Source organism: Oncorhynchus keta, unplaced genomic scaffold (assembly GCF_023373465.1).
Source record: "Oncorhynchus keta strain PuntledgeMale-10-30-2019 unplaced genomic scaffold, Oket_V2 Un_contig_7687_pilon_pilon, whole genome shotgun sequence".
Classification (NCBI taxonomy): Eukaryota; Metazoa; Chordata; class Actinopteri; order Salmoniformes; family Salmonidae; genus Oncorhynchus; species Oncorhynchus keta.
In genome coordinates this window covers 44723-50000 of record NW_026289616.1, presented here as the reverse complement: position 1 = coordinate 50000, position 5278 = coordinate 44723, and the positions used below count along the sequence as shown (strand labels likewise).

Sequence of the window (5278 nt, the reverse complement as noted above, 5' to 3'; positions counted from 1 at the left end):
CTCTCTGCCATTTCACTGTTAGTCTACACCTGTTGTTTCTCTCTCTCTCTCTCTGCCATTTCACTGTTAGTCTACACCTGTTGTTTCTCTCTCTCTGCCATTTCACTGTTAGTCTACACCTGTTGTTTCTCTCTCTCTCTCTCTCTGCCATTTCACTGTTAGTCTACACCTGTTGTTTCTCTCTCTCTCTCTCTGCCATTTCACTGTTAGTCTACACCTGTTGTTTCTCCCTCTCTCTCTCCCTGCCATTTCACTGTTAGTCTACACCTGTTGTTTCTCTCTCCCTGCCATTTCACTGTTAGTCTACACCTGTTGTTTCTCTCTCTCTGCCATTTCACTGTTAGTCTACACCTGTTGTTTCTCTCTCTCTCTCTCTGCCATTTCACTGTTAGTCTACACCTGTTGTTTCTCTCTCTCTCTCCCTGCCATTTCACTGTTAGTCTACACCTGTTGTTTCTCTCTCTCCCTGCCATTTCACTGTTAGTCTACACCTGTTGTTTCTCTCTCTCTCTCCCTGCCATTTCACTGTTAGTCTACACCTGTTGTTTCTCTCTCTCTCTCTCTGCCATTTCACTGTTAGTCTACACCTGTTGTTTCTCTCTCTCCCTGCCATTTCACTGTTAGTCTACACCTGTTGTTTCTCTCTCTCTCCCTGCCATTTCACTGTTAGTCTACACCTGTTGTTTCTCTCTCTCTCTCTCTCTGCCATTTCACTGTTAGTCTACACCTGTTGTTTCTCTCTCTCCCTGCCATTTCACTGTTAGTCTACACCTGTTGTTTCTCTCTCTCTCTCCCTGCCATTTCACTGTTAGTCTACACCTGTTGTTTCTCTCTCTCCCTGCCATTTCACTGTTAGTCTACACCTGTTGTTTCTCTCTCTCTCTGCCATTTCACTGTTAGTCTACACCTGTTGTTTCTCTCTCTCTCTCTGCCATTTCACTGTTAGTCTACACCTGTTGTTTCTCTCTCTCTCTCCCTGCCATTTCACTGTTAGTCTACACCTGTTGTTTCTCTCTCTCTCTGCCATTTCACTGTTAGTCTACACCTGTTGTTTCTCTCTCTCTCTCTCTGCCATTTCACTGTTAGTCTACACCTGTTGTTTCTCTCTCTCTCTCTCCCTGCCATTTCACTGTTAGTCTACACCTGTTGTTTCTCTCTCCCTGCCATTTCACTGTTAGTCTACACCTGTTGTTTCTCTCTCTCTCTCCCTGCCATTTCACTGTTAGTCTACACCTGTTGTTTCTCTCTCTCTCCCTGCCATTTCACTGTTAGTCTACACCTGTTGTTTCTCTCTCTCTCTCTCTGCCATTTCACTGTTAGTCTACACCTGTTGTTTCTCTCTCCCTGCCATTTCACTGTTAGTCTACACCTGTTGTTTCTCCCTCTCTCTCTCTCTGCCATTTCACTGTGTGTGTGTGTTGGTTACACAGAGCATGTGACCCTGGAATGGCCTCGTGTTAAATTAGTAATGAATCCCATGTCCCCCCCTGCATGTTATATAGAGCAGCTAATAGGACTCACAAAGAGTTTGAGAGAAGAGAGAATGGGCTATGGTAGACTATAGCAGTTATCAATTCAGACCCATTCAGACCCGTAAAAAGAGATGTAATTTTTAAATGTTATTTAACCAGGCAAGGTAGTTTAGAACAAATGATTATTTTCAATGACGGCCTCGGGACAGTAACTGCCTGTTCAGGGGTTTGTACCTTGGGGATTTGCAACCTTTCGGTTACTTGTCCAAACGCTCTAACAACTAGACTACCCTGCTGCCCGAAATCCCATCACTACATTTACATCACTACTCGGATCAGGGCGCTTTAGGTGTTCAAATCTCATCACAGACAACTTTAGCATTAAGCTAATTAGCAACTTTGCAACTACTTACTACTTTTTAGCTTCTTTGCAACTACTTAGCATGTTAGCTAACCCTAACTCTAACCTTAACCTTTTAAACTTACCCCTAACCTTAACCCTTTAAACTAACTCCTAACCTTAACCCTTTAAACTAACTCCTAACCTTAACCCTTTAAACTAACCCCTAACCTTAACCCTTTAAACTAAGCCCTAACCTTAACCCTTTAAACTAACTCCTATCCTTAACCCTTCAAACTAACTCATAACCTTAACCCTTTAAACTAACCCCTAACCTTAACCCTTTAAACTAACCCCTAACCTTAACCCTTTAAACTAACTCCTAACCTTAACCCTTTAAACTAACCTTAACCCTTTAAACTAACTCCTAACCTTAACCCTTTAAACTAACCCCTAACCTTAACCCTTTAAACTAACCCCTAACCTTAACCCTTTAAACTAACTCCTATCCTTAACCCTTTAAACTAACCCCTAACCTTAACCCTTTAAACTAACCCCTAACCTTAACCCTTTAAACTAACTCCTAACCTTAACCCTTTAAACTAACCTTAACCCTTTAAACTAACTCCTAACCTTAACCCTTTAAACTAACCTTAACCCTTTAAACTAACTCCTAACCTTAACCCTTTAAACTAACTCCTAACCCTTTAAACTAAACCCTAACCTTAACCCTTTAAACTAACTCCTAACCTTAACCCTTTAAACTAACTCCTAACCTTAACCCTTTAAACTAACTCCTAACCTTAACCCTTTAAACTAACTCCTAACCCTTTAAACTAACCCCTAACCTTAACCCTTTAAACTAACTCCTAACCTTAACCCTTTAAACTAACTCCTAACCTTAACCCTATAAACTAACTCCTAACCTTAAACTAACTCCAAACCTTAACCCTTTAAACTAACTCGTAACCTTAACCCTTTTAAACTAACCCCTAACCTTAACCCTTTAAACTAACCCTTAACCTTAACCCTTTAAACTAACTCCTAACCTTAACCCTATAAACTAACTCATAACCTTAACCCTTTAAACTAACTCCTAACCTTAACCCTTTAAACTAACCCCTAACCTTAACCCTAAATACTAACTCCTAACCTTAACCCTTTAAACTAACTCCTAACCTTAACCCTTTAAACTAACTCCTAACCTTAACCCTTTAAACTAACTCCTAACCTTAACCCTATAAACTAACTCCTAACCTTAACCCTATAAACTAACTCCTAACCTTAACCCTTTAAACTAACTCAAACCGTAACCCTTTAAACTAACCCCTAACCTTAACCCTTTAAACTAACCCTTAACCCTTTAAACTAACTCCTAACCTTAACTCTTTAAACAAGCTCCTAACCGTAAACCATTAAACTAACTCCTAACCTTAACCCTTTAAACTAACTCAAACCGTAACCCTTTAAACTAACCCCTAACCGTAACCCTTTAAACTAACCCCTAACCCTTTAAACTAACTCCTAACCTTAACCCTTTAAACTAACTCCTAACCTTAACCCTTTAAACTAACCCCTAACCTTAACCCTTTAAACTAACCCCTAACCTCAACCCTTTAAACTAACCCCTAACCTTAACCCTTTAAACTAACTCCTAACCTTAACCCTTTATTTTAATTTTAATCTTTATTTAACTAGGCATGTCAGTTAAGAACAAATTCTTACCAAAAGGCCTCCTGCGGGAACGTAGGATACATTTAAAAAACAAAATAGGACAAAACACATCACGACAAGAGAGACACCACAACACTACATAAAGAGAGACCTAAGACAACAACATGGTAGCAACACAACACTACATAAAGAGAGACCTAAGACAACAACATAGCATGGTAGCAATACAACATGACAACAACATGGTAGCAACACAACACTACATAAAGAGAGACCTAAGACAACAACATAGCATGGTAGCAATACAACATGACAACAACATGGTAGCAACACAACATGGTAGCAGCACAAAACATGGTACAAACATTATTGGGCTCAGACAGCAGCACAAAGGGAAAGGTAGAGACAACAATACATCATGTGAAGCAGCCACAACTATAACCTAACCTGAACCCCTAGCTTATCTAACCTGAACCCCTAATCCCTAGCTTATCTAACCTTAGCCTCCAAGCTAACATTAACGATTAGCTACCTAGCCACCTATATAACATTAGTTACAACAAATTGGAAATCGGAACATGTATGATTTTTGCAAATTTGTAACATATCGCATTTAATTGTGATTCATAACATATCAGTCGAAATGTAATATGTACATCCACAAGTTAATACATACCATGCGAAACTTAAACATGTCACACTAATTGGAACGTCCTGTAGTTGGAAAAGGTGACGTAAGGTTATAGTTGCTATTCTGTGAGAGTCTACAGTATGTTCCAAACCCGTTACGGTGCTTTAGGTGCCAAGGATTCAGAGGTGTTGTAGCAGTGTGAAGAAGGAGATCCCAAGATGTGAGAACTGTGCAGGATAGGAGTGTAAAGCTGGGATAGAGAAAGCACTGTGGGGTTGCCAATGCAGCTGGGGATACAAAGTACAAAGTGCAGAGAGAGAGAGAGGGAGAGAGAGAGAGAGAGAGAGAGAGAGAGAGAGAGAGAGAGAGAGAGAGAGAGAGAGAGAGAGAGAGAGAGAGAGAGAGAGAGAGAGAGAGAGAGAGAGAGAGAGAGAGAGAGAGAGAGAGAGAGAGAGAGAGAGAGAGAGAGAGAGAGTTCACGTGGGGTAGAACGTTTCCTATGCAGGGAGTGAAGAAAGTAGCGGATAGCCCAAGGGTGAGTGATTCAACTGGAAGCACCCCCACTGAGTAGGCCAGAAGTAAGGTTAGATTTCTTGCGTTTGTAGCCATGGTAATCGACTGTACTGCACTGATGGAGCAGAAATCAAAGAAGATATATGAGGTAGTTGCAGCAGCAGAGAGATTTTAGTGTAGAAGATCTGCAAGGAGTTTAGAGAAGAGAGGTAACATCCTTCCAGGCTGATGTCGAGGGACGAAGTAGTGGGAGGGTGTACAGGTACAGGGTTAGATAATAGATAGTGTATAGGTGCAGGGTTAGATAATAGATAGTGTATAGGTGCAGGGTTAGATAGTGTATAGGTAGAGGGTTAGATAGTGTATAGGTACACAGTTAGATAGTGTATAGGTACAGGGTTAGATAGTGCATATTGGTGAGGTTTTAATGGGTGTAGGGTTAGTTAGTAGGCCAATTTTTTTCACAAGGTAATGAATTCATACCACAGAATAGTAGGCTGATACACAGCCAATACAGTAGGTGGCGACATGCACCTATAATATTTGTTTGCGGACCGCCATAATAGCAACGAAGAAGAAGAAGCGGCAGAAAATTCACACGAAGAAGAAAAGCCCCTGCTCTTAGTCTTGACTTCGTCGCCACCTAGT

At 40.9% G+C, this 5278-nt stretch overlaps 1 long non-coding RNA gene across 3 annotated transcripts; it reads right to left on the bottom strand.

Annotated features, from left to right (window-relative positions):
• Positions 1-83: 83 nt before the first annotated feature.
• LOC127926513 (uncharacterized) lies at positions 84-1340 on the bottom strand. 3 transcript variants are annotated; one of them, XR_008124321.1, is made up of 4 exons: positions 1234-1336; positions 1046-1185; positions 632-677; positions 84-309 (listed from the first exon to the last, which is right to left on the bottom strand). It is a non-coding gene; the product is annotated as an uncharacterized LOC127926513 (long non-coding RNA). The 3 variants fall into 3 exon arrangements; XR_008124322.1 differs by lacking the exon at positions 1046-1185 and having other exon boundaries at positions 1234-1340; XR_008124320.1 differs by lacking the exon at positions 1046-1185 and having other exon boundaries at positions 632-727; positions 1234-1311.
• Between the last annotated feature and the right edge of the window lie 3938 nt (positions 1341-5278).